Source organism: Papio anubis, chromosome 7, assembly GCF_008728515.1.
Source record: "Papio anubis isolate 15944 chromosome 7, Panubis1.0, whole genome shotgun sequence".
Classification (NCBI taxonomy): domain Eukaryota; kingdom Metazoa; phylum Chordata; class Mammalia; order Primates; family Cercopithecidae; genus Papio; species Papio anubis.
The window spans coordinates 154,483,896-154,500,564 of NC_044982.1; the positions used below are offsets into that span (position 1 = coordinate 154,483,896).

The window sequence follows — 16,669 nt, forward strand, 5'->3', positions numbered from 1 at the left end:
TAACATGTGAATTTGGAGAAGGGCAGGCACAAACATTCAGTAGGTAGCAGCACACAACAATGTAACAAGAATAATGTGATGAACAGCTAGGTATCCCCAAGCTGCTAAAGGTAGAGAATATTACCATATTGGTTACCTATTTCTGTGTGACATATTATGCCAAACCTTAGTGGTATAAAACAATAAACATTTATTATCTCACACAGAGTCTGTGGGTCAGGACTCTGGAAGCAGCTGAGCTGGGTGGTTGTAGTGGAGGGGAAAGATGTGGGCTGGGGCACCCGAAGCCTTGACTAGGGCAGGAGGATCTGCTTCCAAGCTCGACTTCACCTGGCTGTTGGCTGGCAAGAGGGCTCAGTTCTTTGCCATATAGACCTTTCCACAGAGCTGCTTGAGTGTCCTCACAACATGGCAGGCGGCTTCTCCCAGCCTGAGTGATTCAAGAGAGAGTAAATAGAGAGTAGAGAGGAAGCCGCAGTGCCTTTTATGACCTGGTCTCATTAGTCATACACTGTCATTTCTGCTTATGTCTGTTCACTAGAAGCAAGTCACTAAATTTAGGCCACACTCAAAGAGAGAGGAATTAGGTTCCACTCTTTGAAGGGAATGTCAAAGAATTTGTGGAGATACACACACACACACACACACACACATATACACACATATATATACACACATATATACACACACACATATACACACATATACATATGTATACACACATATGTATATACATATATATACACATATGTGTGTGTGTGTGTGTGTGTGTATATATATATATATTTTGAGTTGGAGTCTCACCACTCTGTCACCCAGGCTGCAGTGATGTGATCTCAGCTCCCCACAGCCTCTGCCTCCCAAGTTCAAGCGATTGTCCTGCCTCAGCCTCCTGAGTAGCTGGAATGTACAGGCACCCACCACCACACCTGGCTAATTTTGGTATTTTTAACAGAGACAGGGTTTCACCATGTTGGCCAGGCTGGTCTCGAATTCCTGACCTCAAGTGATCTGCCCACCTCAGCCTCCCAAAGTGCTGGGATTACAGGCGTGAGCCACTGCGCCCGGCCTGTGGATATATTTTAAAGCATCATAACACCATTGCAGTTGGAGCCCCTCCCCAGTTGCATCTTGTCTTTCACACAGAGGTAACTACTGTTGAAGTTTGGTGCTTGTTTATGGCTTAGTACCTGTATAATTATACCTATCCCTGTTAGTTCTGCATTTTGTCTGTAAGCGTTATGTAAATGATACCACCTTGTATTTTTTTCTGTAGTGTGCCTTTTTTTTTTTTTTTCTTTTTTTTTGAGATGGAGTCTTGCTCTATTGCCCAGGCTGGAGTGCAGTGGTGCAATCTTGGCTCATGGCAACTTCCACCTCCTGGGTTCGAGTGATTCTCCTGCCTCAGCCTCCTGAGTAGCTGGAATTACAGGTGCCTGCCACTGCGCCCAGCTAATTTTTGTATTTTTAGTAGAGACGAGGTTTTGCCATATTGGCCAGGGTGGTCTCGAACTCCTGACCTCAAGTGATCCGTCTGCCTCTACCTCCCAAAATGCTAGGATTGCAGGTGTGAGCCACCGCGCCCATCCAGTGTGCCTTTTTTGCTTAATATTATGTTTGTGAGATTCATCCATGTGAAAACAGGTGGCTGTATTTCATGCATTTTCACTGCTGTGTGGTATTGCATTGTACAAACATAAGACTATTTATCGTTCTCCACTGATGGACGCTTAGTTGGTTTCTTATTACTTGCTGCTACAAACAAGGCTGTCTTAAGTACTCAGGTATGTGTCTCTCTGTGAATGTGAGCTGGATTTGTCAGAATATTTAGCAAGGATTGGAATTGCTATGGGAGAGAGTACAATATCTTCAAATCTTCAAATCTGGTATCAACAAAATCTTCAAATGTACTAGAAACAGCTAAATTTTATTCCACAGTGGGTGGGTGTCCTCATGAGTGGTCTCACTGACAGCATATGAGTTTCCTTTTCTCCGTTTTCTTGACAGTACTTGGTGTTGTCAGATATTTTACATTTTTGTCTGATGCGTGAAAGTGCTGTCTACATGAGGTATTAATTTGCATTTCCCTGCGTGCCAGTGAGGCTGACATCTTTCCCTATATCTATTTTCATATATTTGGTATTCTGTGAATGACTGGCCATACCTTTTGCACCTTTTTTCTATTTTCTTATTGATCAATCTGATCTGTTGTTGAGGTTATGTACCATAAATATCTTTTTTCTTTTCTTCCTTCTAACATAATGTAGAAGCTAAGAGTGTGGATTCTGGGGCCACATTGCCAGGGTTAAATCTCAGCTCCAGCACTTCTGTGTGGCCTTAGGCTTCATCTGTGTGTGCCTCAGTGTCCTCATCTGCCAAATGGGATGATGGCTCCCCATGGTGGGCCTGGGAGGATGAGCAGGTTTGTATCTGTGAAGCAGTTAGTGCCTGTCATAGTAAGCACACGATAGACTAATGCGACTTGGTGTGCTGGGCCCTGTGTGGTCACATGGGGCTGCATGCACAGGCATCCTCCCCATGGCCAGAGCTGGAGCTCCGATGTGTCTGAGACGATTGGCAGCTGCTGCTTCACTCTGACTCCCAGTCTCCTGGGTGGCCCTGCTTCCATCCCTGTGCTGTCTGAATGGAAAACGAAATCCCAGCTCCGCTCCAGGGGATGCCTGCGAATTGGAAGGCATCAGGCTCCTCGCAGCAAAAATAGAAGCCTCATTTGCTTAGGAGAGAACAATGACGAGGAGGCAAGCCAGCGGAGGCGGCCTCGGTGGGCTGTGTACACCCTCCGCTCGTCCCCACACTCCCTGGGGTTAGACGCGGACGTGGCTAAGCTGCCTGCAGACCTTCCCCTCCCCTTTATCCTGGCCTGCTGTGGGCACCACGGTCCATCCTGGGACATGGGCTGTCTTGGCACCAAGTTCCAGTTGTTGTTTTTTTTTTTTCCTTTTGAGACGGAGTCTCGCTCTGTCGCCCAGGCTGGAGCGCAGTGGTGCGATCTCGGCTCACTGCAAGCTCCGCCTCCCGGGTTCACACCATTCTCCTGCCTCAGCCTCCCGAGTAGCTGGGACTACAGGCGCCGCCACCACGCCCAGCTAATTTTTTGTATTTTTAGTAGAGACAGGGTTTCACCGTGTTAGCCAGGATGGTCTCGATCTCCTGACCTTGTGATCTGCCCGCCTTGGCTTCCCAAAGTGCTGGGATTATAGGCGTGAGCCACCGTGCCCGGCCAAGTTCCAGTTCTTAATACTTCAGTGTCGCACTGTTCCCTGATTTCCCAAAGCCGGGCAGGAATTGCAGAAAACAAGGTGGGTTTAATATGGAGAATCACTGGAGAACCGTGTCAGAGCCCCGCTGAGAAGGGCGCAGGGGACTGTGTTTCTGTCTACCTCATGCTGTGGGCAGCACAAGGACAGACTTTCCGAAGATTACAGCCCAGGGGGAAGAGGGCACGTTTAGTGTCAACGCCACACAGAAGAAGTTAGCTTGGCTGGGCGCGGTGGCTCACGTCTGTAATCCTAGCACTTTGGGAGACCGAGGTGGGTGGATCACCTGAGATCAGGAGTTCGAGACCAGCCTGGCCAACATGGTGAAGCCCCATCTCTACTAAAACTACAAAGATTGACCAGGCGTGGTGGCACATGCCTGTAATCCCAGCTACTTGGGAGGCTGAGGTGGGAGAATTGCTTGAATCTGGGGTGGGAGAGGTTGCAGTGAGCTGCACTCCAGCCTGGGCAACAGAAACTACGTCTAAAAAAAAAAAAAGGGAACAAGTCAGCTCATCCCCACTGCAAGGAGCTCCTGGGTTTATTTAAGGGAGCCTCAGATGACTTTACATAAAAGCAAATGTGGAAAAAGCGATAAAGTCAGATATATTGAACATCTGTCCTGAGGGCAAATTTCTGAGCTCTAAAAGCCAGGCTGGTTTTATGTAACATCTGTGAGTGTTGAAACAGGCTGAACGACTCTATATCTGCACGCCCAACTCTGCCTTTAGGGTGGCTGCATGAGCCCCTGTGGTCTCCTTAAAAGAATTGGTCCCCACTGGGTGAACTAGTCACCCATGAAGCATCTCCGAATTCCAATCTGGAATAGGAAGTGAGGACCCGGGGGCTGAGTGTCCCTCATCACATGTGGCCCGTCACTGCTAGACTTCAAGGTAAGTTTCCAAGAACAGAGCTCTTCGTCCATTTTCATGATAGCGATTTGTACATTATTTCTAAATAATTTTAATGCCATGTTTACAAGCCACCTTCCCAAACTAAACAATTGTTCTTGGCAGTTAGACTCTTGAAGACTTAACTTTTAATCCAGTTTGTTCTCAAAACATTTGCACAAATGAGAGTCTTGAGGTTTGAGCTTTCTATTCTGAAGGCTCAGCTTCTTGCCCAGGAGAAAAATAATACATGCTCATGTTTATAAATAGAGTTATGGCATTGGAGTCCTTCACATTGCAGCCAGCCTAGGGACTCAGTTATTCAGAATTTAAACATTTTACTTGTAAAGAGCACTTCGGTATCCACCCCAACTTCACTGTCACTGTCCCTGCCACCCTTCCCTCTAAAACCTGGGTGTCCTCCTCCCTGACTGGCTCTGAGGACCTGGAGCCCGTCTGAGCCCACCTCCCCTCCCCACTGTCACTGGTCTTTGGCCATTTCTTGGAGCAGTTCCTGGGGCCCCTTTGCTTTCCTTGTCCTGGAAGGGCCCTGCTCTGCCTGTCTCAGCACCATCTCTGTGTGTCCCATCAGGAAGCAACAGACAACCCCTCAAGCCCCACAGTAAAAACGTCACTCCTGGTCTGGGGGCACATCCATCCCCCGTGTCCCCAGTCCTATCCTGGGTGTTCCGGGGTTCCAGTCACAGCGGTGGGGACACCGCCATCTCACTGCATCCCTCTTGCGGCAGCTTGGCTGAGCTACAGGACCGGGCCACAGGAGGCCTCCTTGTGCTGGAGCTCACCTGCCAGGTATCGAGCTCTGCCAGCTGCCCGACCCCACTGTGAGGCCGCCCCGTGCGGGCGAGTTCACTGGCAGCCCAACCAGCCCGCGAAGGCCATGTGAGTGTGAACCCCCATTACAAGCTTTCCCTCATGAGGTGGCGCTGACAGTCTAGGGGATACCTGCCTTTCGTTACCAGCTGCAGCCATTAGGCTGGCACCAGGAGGAGCCAGGTGGAGGTGGCACTGGGGGCGACGCTCTGTCTTTGACGCACCCCGATGCTTCCCCCCATCCTTCCGACCGTGGTGCTCTGCGCAGACCCCTTCCAACCCATCCCAGGGCCTCTGCCCAGTGTGGCCAGAGCCTCCTGTCAACAAGTGTGTCACTGCCTTCGGGTTATTACTGCTCACTAGATTCCACTTGCTCCACACCCCAGGCACAGTGTACCAGTTTCCCAAACCTGTGTGCTCAGTGCCAGCCCCTTACCAAGTGCAGGGTTGCCCATTTCACTCTAGGAAATGCAGCCACAGCTCGGGGGCCAGCTAGAGGAAGGACTGTGATTGTGCCTTCCCGGGACAACTTCCAGGTCTGCGAGTCTGTGATGTTGTGAGTGTTGCCTTAGCTTTGCTAAGAAAATGCTTAGGGAGATGGGTTCCTTCACCGGTTCTTCTACCCATGTGCCGTTCTGGCTCCAGGGCCGGTGTCCCTGCTTTGGAGAGGATGCTGACATGAGCTGGCCTCCTGGGGGTCTGTCGAGGTTCTCTTAGCCTAAGCGGCTTCCTGTCTCAGGCTCCCTCCCCAGCCATTTGGGTCACCTCGGGACCCTGAGGATCGCTTCTGGATCTCAGACCCCCTCACCAACTCCTGTGACACAATAATCAAAGGTAATTAGGAAATGTATGAATCATCTTCTTTAAGGAATATTTAGCATTTCTGCTCATTCCAGAGTCCCTGGAAACATGGCATTTCAAAGGCTCAGTTAGATCACAAGTCCAATTTACTGCCAGAAATTTGCACGTAGAATAATACAGAGCCTATGATGGCAGTTGAAGTGGTATCCTGTGAGAAAATTAATTAGTCCTGAAACTAAATGCCAACCGCCTCAGCAAAATATTCATGAGAGAGGCGAACCTCGTGCATGGTGTTTGAAGTCAGGCAGCCGAGGCTGTGTACTCGACGTGTTCTCTGTGGCTGAGTTCTGCTGTGGATTCTGGGCTCTAGGCAAGGCCTGTCTCTCCTTCTGGACTGGCTTCCAGGGCTGCGGGCTCGGGGAGGCCCTGCACCCTGGAGGAGGAGGGAGCCCCTGAGCCTCTTTGGTCTTGTATTTGTGTGTCCTTCTGGGCTGCAGGGCTGCAGAGTAAACCAGCTCCCAAGCCTCCAAACAAAAATAAAGACCTGTGAATGGCTATCATGGGGAGACTGTGTACTTAATTTACAGTCTGAAGATTGAGAAGGATTTACTTTTCCCAAAAATGGTGAGAGAAGAGCAGGCCCCAGCCTTTCTGTCTGATTACAAACAGCCGAGGGGGACTGGGGAAGTGGCCTGGTCCTCATGCCCCTGGAGGGGCAGGAAGCGGATGGAGTGATGTGCTTGGCAGATGCAGGAATAGCCAGGCCATGGGAAAAGCCCAAGCTTTCCAAGCAGCGTCTGATCCTCTGTATTCCTTCTGCCCGCTGGGATGGAGCCCGCCCCCCAAATGTGCCTGGCCCACTGGTGACTCAGAGTCAGCTGCCCCCAGGACCTTCCCAGCTCTCGTGACCTTGGTGGGCATGACTTTCAGGGGAGCCCTCTGTCGAGGAGACATAGGTCACTCGAATCACACAGCCGTGCTGTAGCGAATGCTAGCCGGGGGCCCTGGAGAGAGCAAGGACAGGGCGCTCCTGCATGGAAACGAAAATGAATACTTTTCTCTGCAGAAAATGGAAAGTGGTGCTGGGTCCAAGTGGTAGGTGACCTGGCTTTTGAGCGAAAATGCTGCTGGGAAATGAGAGAAAAGAAACATGAAAAGAATGCAAATGAGGATGGTGGACAGGGGCCCAGAGGCCTGATTCCTCCGCCCTCCGCGAAGGCTGAGTGTGTGATGCCTATAAATAGACACTCAAAACCCGTTCTAAATGGAGTGAAGACATGGGCCTGCTCCCTCTTCTGGAAAGGCCTTACATAAGGTGCAGTGCTGCTGTTGCTCCTGGGCGGTGTGACGATTCTGTGCCTTTGTTGGAAGTCAGTGTGAAGCCCGTGGGGCTGCTGGGGGATGCAGATGGATGAGCTCTGGCCTTTCCGGAGACTCGCAGACTCTGGGAAGGAGGCAGTGGGCAGTGGGCAGGCCCCCCAGGGCTGGGACGCAGTCCTGAGACAGGCTCCGGGTTTCCTGAGGTGCTTCTGGGCAGGAGCAAGTGGGAAAAGCTGGACTGCAGGGCTTGGTCAAGTGACAGCTGCCCAGAGCTGGGGTTTAGGGTGCCTGGAGAGGACAGGGACTGGCAGGCCTGACTTTCTCACTGATGTGCTTGGGGTCACAGAGCTAACCTGTAACAGAGTGAGGAACTGAGGCCGCACCCCGGACTCCCATGGAGGGTTCTTGCTGCTGGACTAACCTGTGGTTCATGCCCTCACTCAGAATACTTATTTTTGGAGGACCCCAGGTGGCGAGCTTAGGAGTGAAGAATCACATTCGATGCTAATGTGATTCCAGGCAACATTCTAGAGGTTTCTTTGCAGTTCATCTTCCCAGCCACCTTTGAAGTAGTTCTTATTGTCCAGTTTTACACACGATGAAACTGACGGAGATGGTGTGAAGGGATTTGCTGACGTTCACACAGGAAGCGAGCAGCCCACGCCGACTCCACTGCGGAAAGCGTGTGTGTGATTGACATGCTTTTTGTGTGGTGCTCACTTTGGGTGTGATAAAGAGGCCTCCTTGCAGAGGGCCAGGCTCTGTGAAGCACCACGTCACTTCAAAGAACAGGCCTTGAGAGGCCACAGAAGCACCATACCCTGGGAAGGAAATGGAACAATGGTGCAAACGGCCAGTTTCCCCTGAGCAGAGGCAAGCAGGTTACAGCTCTGCGGCTCCCTTCACGGGTACCTTGTTCAACACGGAAACATCTTTAGCCTCCTCAGAGACATCGGGTCATCTCCTTTACGTGGGGACCGGAGGTATCTGCACTGGGCCATTTTGGGGAGGAAATTCCGTAATTATAACCTCGGCTGGAAGAGTCTGCCTGGGCAGTGAGAGCAACTGGCCGCTGTCTTAGAGAAGTGAAGACGCTGAGTACAGACCAAACCTTTGTGATGAAGTCCAAGCCACTGTCTCGCCTGTGTCCTGTTTCCTTCCCCAGTGAAAGGGGCTGTTCCCTGCTACCGCAGACCCCAGGACCAGATTGCAGGTGCCCTGTCCAGCAGTGCAGCGATTCGTGAAGGGCTCCCAGCCTGACCCAGCCCAACAGCTGACACCCCGGGGGGAGGCTGTATTGCTATCCTTTTTGAAAGGAACACAGAAAGCCTTTGTAACTTTCTCTGTCTGTAGCCAACATGGAGGGAGAGGCAGAATTCAGATGTGGTGTTGCAGACGAATGAACGCCCCTCCTCCTGTTCCACCCCTGGCTTCCTGCCCGTAGCCTTCTAATGCCCTTGCTCTGAATTCCTGATCCAACCCAAGGGCCTGGCCTTGACGCCCCCGAGCCTGCTGGCAGGAGCTTCCTCTTCAGCCTTCCTGTGCAGAGCTTCCACTGTTCAGGGAAGTCTGAGACCTGGTGGTCTCTTCCTTGTTCTTTTCATGAGACGATCTCGCCCAGGAGAAGGTGGGCTGAGACCCTGGGCATTGGAAGGGAGAGGTGGTCCTCCTTCCTCTCTTCACTTTCATCGCTCTCCACTCCCCGCCCACCCCCATATGTACACCCTCCACAGTCTGAAAGTGTCGTGAAGCATCAGCTTTGCAAACCCGTGGGGTCAAGCTTTGTTGTGGGAAAATACATATTCATGAGGGCTTTGAGGAGCCTCATTAAAATGCAGAGAGTCTCTCCTTGCAGAATGGTACATAAGCCATCTCTTTATTTGCCCAACACATTGTTCTTAAGGCAATAATTATGCGATGAATGGCTAAAGAAACATTTTAATTATTTGTTTAGGGTAATTTCTGATTATCTCATTAGAATTATAATCTGTTCACTTTTACAGGTGATTCAAAGCCTCATATTTACATTTTTATACTTGAAGGAGCTCTATGTGGGCACCTGTATCATTGCTGAAACAAAAGTGATTTTCTCTGTTTTCTTCCAGAAAGATTTGATCACCAGGCAGGAGATTTTTCGGGACATTACCAGACCACTCATTTTCGGTAAGAAATACAAGGCAGCGTTGCATGGAGTGAGGTTTTGCGTTTGCCGTGTGGGGAGCGGACCGTTTCACTGGAGGGAAAATGCTACACTGCAGGCAGAACTGGCAACTGCCGTGGTCTTTGTTTTCTGGGATCCTGTGTGTGTGAGCTCGGGGAGTTCGAAGTTGGGGTTTGAGTCACAGCCAAGGAGTGGACGGACAGTGGGGACTCTGCTGGCACTCACCTTGCCTGGAACCAACCTGCCCACCACCCAGTGACAACAGAAAGACAAGCACTCCGCGTGCATCCCCTCCTCATCATACTGGTGTTTCTGTAAACTGTGGTCCTCACCAGACTCCGTCATTGATTTGTGTAACCCCTACCTAGGTTCCTAGTTACAGCCAAAGTAGACACGTGTATATTGGCAACAATGGTAGCACTCGAACTTTTCACTCTCCAGTGTGGGCAGTGGCTGGTCTACTTCGAGAAGGGACCAGCCATTGTGAGATACCAGGAAGCTGAACAGAAGAAATCTAACTTTGATAAAAAGAGGCCTCCTCAGCTTGCCAGGGATGGAGCGTGGCCCATCCTCCCTCCCTGGGCATGGACCAGTATTGCAGCCCTGATGACACTGCCCCACGGTCAGCATCTGGCTTGCCCTTGCCCCATAGGACTGGTAGGAACAGAGCCCTGGTGCCAACCGAGTGTTCCACACAGCGGAGACTTGCAAGGGACAGGTTCTGCACTGCAGATGAATTGGCTGTCTTCTTCTGTGGCTGGAGACACACAAGGCGGCGGCGTTGTAGGGAAGCCAGTGTACAGGGTGGGGCATGTTTGGAGAACGAGGAGCAGAGAGCCTTGGTGCTGGAGTTAAAGAAGCAGAGCCAGGGATGGTCTTCGTGTCCTGATGCCCAGAGCAGGCCTGAGCTTCTGAGGGATTCTGGGGGTTCTTATGTATTCTTGGGAAGGAGCATGTGGTAAGCTTGGACAGGGAGGCAGTTCAGAGTGTCACATGCAAGGCAGCAGTGGCCTCGGGACCACCCTCCCCCGACCAAGGCAAGGAACACTTTGTGTGTCCCCGTGGGGAAGCTCTGTGCCAGTTGTGAGGGGACGGATGAAGACCAGCAGGGGCGAGGATGGGATTCTGGAGGGTCAAGACTCAGGTTCAGAATCACAGTGTTTCGTCCGGGGCAGCACAAGGCCACAGGTCTGGCTATTTGAAGCCACCCGGAGAGCCATTATTTGTAAAGCAAGGCGGCTTTATTGATTTCACTTTCTGTCCTGCATCTTTCCCACATCGTGGTAACCGCTCACACCCCTGTTCTGCTGTGTGGCCGGAATTCCCCTGCATCCAGTTGGGAAGCATTCTTGTCACAGATGTCCTGGGTGAATTCCACGGTGGCTCTCCGTGGAGGGGGCACATTCACAAGGCATTTAAGAGATGTAGGACAATCAGCCCTCGTCCATGCAACAGGATGAAATGGAGAGGAGCTGCATGATTATTAATGGGTTTGGACATAAGCTGGAGTATCTACTGAAATTTTTCTCTGTTGTCAGTTTTCAAAGTTTGCGAATGTACTTTTGTGCTCTCCACAAGGCCTTTTCTGCTCTGTTTAACTTTCCGCTTAGGGTTGTAAACATACTTCAGCTGTAATGACATTAGATGCATCACCCACTCGGCTCTGAAAGTGCTGGAGATTTTGATTGTCACCAGCAGTAAGGACAGCTTATGAAGGGGGATGTTGTTACTTATGGAGACGCAGCACACGATTCCATGAAATTCCAGTCTTCTGGGAGCCCAGGGTTAAGCAGCTGCCTCAGCCCATCCACCCTCTACGGACTGTCCACGGCGAAATTGGCTTCTTGACGTTTTCCTTATGGAACCTGGGGTGTCATTACATTCTGAGAGAGTCATAGGGTTATGTCTCTAAGGTATAAGGCATTTTTTTCTTCTGAGTCTAGAAAAGAACTACTGGAATTTTTATGTGTCCTGAAATACTATTAGACGATCAAAATCAATTGCAATAGAGAAGGTGCTGGGCTGTCTTCCCGATTGCGCTCACCCATCTGCAGTGTAATAGGCCTATCATGTAAGTGAATATACTCATCACAAGTCTCTGCAGCTTCCCAGCAGAAAAGCATATTCCTTCTCAGAGAGAAAGGCGGCAAGGAGATGGATATTTTTAAATGCCAATTATGCCAGAATGAGTCTCTGTGAGGAGATCTGTAAAGAGAAGAAAGGGCCTGGGTTTATTTATTTTTCTACTGCAAATGGAATCATTCTGTAGCTTCAGAATACTAATACCCGTGGTGTGCCTGATGTCTTTTCATAGGATAATTTGTGAATGTGCTTCCACTTACAGGAAAAGTTTGAGGCTCTTTTCTTCTTCTTCTTCTTTTTTTTTTTTTTTTTTTTTGAGAATTAAATTCTAGGCCTCACTATATCCTATGATAACCATCCTATAGGCCCTTGATCTATAAAATGTGTGAATAATGAAATATATAAAAGCAGCAATTATCCTGAAGGAACATAGAAAAGATTAATAAGCTGTATTTAAATTACAGCAAGTCTCAGAACATATATTAAGTTAGAAGACATCACATCCTGAAAATGACTGGCTGATGTGGTACTATTATGTGCCCCAGTACAGATGCGTATAAATGCTGTGTAAAACCTAGCCCAAAGTGTTTTTTAAAATATAAGATCCAAAGAACGGCATGGAAATTCCAAGCTACGAGACATGAAGAGAAAACACAAAGCCAGAGCACTAAGGGAGGAGGCCATGAGACCCCCAAGCAGTGAGGTTCCTGTTGGAGAGCCAGGATGATGAAGATTGTATGACGTTTGTGCAGGAAGAGACAGGGCAATGGCTGGGACAAGGTAGCAAGGCTAGGAGCAAGTGCTCACATGTATAGGAAGCCAGGAGGTGGCAGAGCTGTGTTATGGACCAGGTGGGAAGTGATACAGGACAGCTGGTTGGCCACATAGGAAAAGAGAAAAGATAAAGTGAAATCCCTACCTCACAGCATATGTACCAGTAAACAGCCATAGAATTAAAGGCCTATGCTGGGCATGGTGGCTCACACCTGTAATCCCAGCACTTTGGGAGGCCAGGGCAGGCAGATCACCTGAGGTCAGGAATTCAAGACTAGCCTGGCCAACATGGCAAAACCCCATCTGTACTAAAAATACAAAAAATTAGCCAGGTGTGGTGGCGGACACCTGTAATCCCAGCTACTCGTGAGGCTGAGGCAGAATTGTTTGAACCTGGGTGGCGGAGGTTGCAGTGAGCGAGATTGTGCCACTGCACTCTAGCCTGGGTGACAGAATGAGACTCCGTCTCAAAACAAAACAAAACAAAACAAAACAAAAAAAGAATTAAAGGCCAAAATGTAAAGAGAAAAATGTTAAAATACATAGAAGATTTTTTTCTGTCTGCTCTTGAGGTGGGAAACATACACACATCATAAAAGAAAAGATGGACTAAGCAAACATCAGTATTAGCAACTTCTTTAAGAGAACTACAGGCTGGAATAAATATTCATGATAAATGTACTGTGAGAGATTGGTATTCTGTTTGTATCAAGAACTCTTTCAGATTAATTTTAAAAAGACAATAGAATTGAAAAAGGAGCAAATACTGTGAAGACGAAGAAACGCAAATGTCAAGTAGACAAATGAACTCTGCCTCACTCCTAATCAGGGAACTGCCAGGGAGATCATGAGATACCCCTTCACACTCACCTGTTGGCAAATTGGAAAGTCTGATAATCGAAGGTTGCTCAGAGTGTGAAGCAAGGGGGCCTCCATGTCCTGTTTATCAAGGGCAAATTAGTAAAACCCCTTTGGGGAACAATTAGGTGTTATCTAGTAAGGTTGAAATGTGGATCCCCCAGGACCCAGCAATTCCGCTCCTAGGTATAGATACCTTAGCAGGCCATGAAATGGATTCAGTGTTGTTTTAGTCAGTTCTCTTGAAAACAGAACCCATAGGATCAGTTTTTCTTAGAGTTTATGTGTTGATTGATCAATTCATTGGGGTCAATTGATAGATTATAAGGTATTGGCTTGTGTGAGATGGCATCTGTGAAGTCCCACAATCTGCCATCTACAAGCTAGAGACCCAGGGAAGCCAGTATTGTAGTGCAAAGGCCTGGGAAGCAGAGAACTGGTGCAGATTCCAGTCCAGGCCAAAAGGCCTGAGAACTAGAAGCATGGAGGACAGAGAAGACCAATGTCCCAGTCAGGCAGTCAGGCAGAGCATGGATTCAACCCTCCTCTGCTGTTTTGTTGTATGCAGGCCCTCACTGGAATGGACGCTGCCCACCTACACTGAGGAAGGCCGTTCTGCTTTCCTCAGTCTGCCAATTCCAATGCTAACCTCTTCCAGAAACACCTCACAGATTATCCAGAAACAGTGTTTAACCAGACACATGGGCACCTTGTGGCCCAGTCAGGTTGACACGTAAAATTAACCATCACAAGTGGGTCACAACCAGCATTTTCTAAAAATATGAACTGGATTAGAATAGAAGATATCAGGGTTTGTTCTGCATAGTGAATGATAGTGATCCTCAGAAGGGGGACTGTGAGGGGTTGGGACTGACAGCGATGGTTAAGTCTGAGTGGTGTGTCCATGGAGGTTTGCTACATTGCTTTCTATATTTCTGCATATTTGCAAAGTTGAGGAGAAAAGAAGTTGCACTGAACACCTGGATGTAGGCACACAGACCCCAGTGTTCTCTGCTGTGGGTCCCTCTGATGGGGCCACCTTGCTCCTGTCTTGCTGGTTCATCCTCCACCTTGGCTGACTACCTGGCACCCTTGTACAGACGGTTCTGTTTGTCTCTTCATTGAAATGGGTGGGATTTATTTATTTATTTAGAGACAGGGTCTTGCTCTGTTGCCCAGGCTGGAGTGCAGTGGTGTGATCATGGCTCACCACAACCTTGACCTCCAGGGCTCAATCAACCCTTCCTCCTTGGCCTCCTGAGTGGCAGGGATTACAGGCACGTGCCACCACACCCAGCTAATTTTTGTATTTTTTAAATAGAGATGGGATTTTGCCATGTTGCCCAGGCTGGTCTTGAACTCCTTGGCCCCTAGAGTGCTAGGATTACAAGTGTGAGCTACCATTCCCTGCGTGAAATGGGTAGGATTTCTGAATGAGCCAGGCTTTGCACATTGACCTGGCTCTGCCTCTTAAACTGCTGCCTTCACATGGGAGGCTCCTTCTGGCCCTGCCTGCGTGGCTGATTCCTCTCTCAGGCGCTTCTCTCTATCTTCACAGATGAGGCTCGTGGGCTTCCCTTTTTGGGACCTTGGGTGGACATCTGAGTCCACAGCCCTCCTGCCTGGCTTCTATCTCTAGATTTGCAGGCCTGCTTGTCCCGTATCCTCCAGTGCCCAGCCAAGTGCCTCATGTACAGTGGATGCTCAAGAAGTATGTGGTCATCACATCGCTCTAGTCTCTTACTTTTATTTATTTTTATTTATTTTTTTGAAACAGGGTCTCACTCTGTCACCCAGGCTGGAGTGCAGTGGCATGATCACAACTCACTGCGGCCTTGAGCTGGGCTCAAACAGTCTTCCCACCTCAGCCCCCTGAGTAGCTAGGACTACAGGTGAGTGCCACCATGCCCAGCTAATTTTAAAATCTTTTGTAGAGAGGGCATGTCACCTTGTTGCTCAGACTGGTCTCAAACTCCTGGCCTCAAGTGGTCCTCCCACGTGGGCCTCCTGAAGTGCTGGGATTGCAGGCATGAGCCACTGCCCCTAGGCTCTAGAAATGTTCAGAAGCTCAGTTTCCCATCTGCGAAGTAGAGACTCCTGAGTTGGGGGTGGGTAGATTGTGAGAATGAACCACATAATGAAGCGGGGATGTGTAGCACATGTGAGTTTCCTGATCTTGCTTGTTTCCTTCCTTGGAAGAGGCAACGAGAGGACGAGGGGCTGGCTCTCACTATTTGCTTGCAGACTCGGTGTGAGCTTTCAGATTGGAAGTTCCTGCTCTGATACCCAGTTCCTTTTTGTTTCCAGTTGTACTTCAGGAGAGAAAAAAAATTAATCAACACCTTTTTTTTAAAAGATGGAAAATGGGTTAAGAAAGTAGCACGAGGAACTGCTACTAGGTTGAGCCCAACATAATTAGTGTGATGAAAGGGAAGTTAGCCATTTCTGTATGTAACTTTTGATTAATGATATTCAGCTCTAATTAATTATGTCCAGTTCTAATTAATGACATTAGTGTGCAAGCGGGCATTCCCAAACTGTGTTCTGAGGAGTCCCAGCGGATGTTCCTGAATGTAATAGTCCCCGTTCACATTAGGCCGGGGAGCGCTGTCTGTACTGCCGGTCTTGGACACTCCCAAAGCACCATATAAAAGGGCTTCAGAAGTCCTGCAGGAAAGGGAATAATTTAAATTCCGTTTAACCTGTCATCTCCCAGACTTACTTTTACCATGTGTGCTGCTAGGCACATACGGACATGCTAATTTAACTCTCATCCCACAAGGTGTGCTTGGACGAATGGATGAGCAATGTACGTGTTCATGGAGACGTTTTCTAAGTTCCAGAGTCATAACAGGGGTCTCCTGTATCGCAGCAGAGTGCACTACAAAGAACTGCATTTCGTACAGTCTAGGGCTGCTATGGACTAATCTCCTTTCTTGGGCAAATCGCTTAATCTCCTTCCATCAGTTCATACATCTGCGGAGGAAAGGGTGATGGTATGCCACCCTGGATGGTGGGAGGACTCCTAGCAGCGGTCGCTGTCACCGTCTCATAAGAGACCCTCATTCCAAGAAGGTCCATGTCATTTGCCATGTTCTGGTCTCGGGGTCAGCGAGTGGGGGGCTGCAGGGAGAGACCACCACTTACCTCCTGAGCCTCGTGTGTGGGGTGCACTGTGCGTTGTCCGTCGTTGGATTTGTATTCATTGTTCATGTAAAAGTGATTATGTTGAAAAACAGAATGGTGGCAGACAGGCATGTTTGGCATGGGTTAATGCGAGGCTGGAAAGAGAGCACCTGACCTTCAGTTCCAGAATCAGCCGCTGCGGGAAAGGGTGGCGTCTTGGTGTCTGCACACTGTGAATGTGGAGGGAGATGAAGTGCAGCCTGGGGAGGGTGGACTCATCAGTCCAGTGGGTTGTCCAGGAGGGAGTGAGGGTTGATCTTTCATCTCGAAGGATGAATGTACATTTCTGCGAGAGAGGGAGAAGACGGGCGTTCCGGCCAAACAAGCATGTATATATGACTGAAGCGTGGACAGAGGAAGCAGCGTGGTGTGTCCGGGAATGGAATTGTTTGACCTGGCTTGATGGAGAAGCCAGGGTGAGGTGGAAGAGGTAACAGAGGTCAGCTTGACCTGTGTAGACGGCCCGGGAGAAGCCCTGGCAGGTCTTT

The 16,669-nt window shown here is 49.3% G+C and overlaps 1 protein-coding gene across 1 annotated transcript in view; it reads left to right on the top strand.

Moving 5' to 3' along the window:
- Positions 1 to 16,669, top strand: part of APBA2 (amyloid beta precursor protein binding family A member 2) — a 233,613-nt gene that overhangs the window by 102,526 nt on the left and 114,418 nt on the right. The window contains exon 3 of the mRNA XM_031668991.1: positions 9,226 to 9,283. The gene's annotated coding sequence lies outside the window, so the exon portion shown is untranslated. The remainder of the gene's footprint in view (positions 1 to 9,225; positions 9,284 to 16,669) is intronic.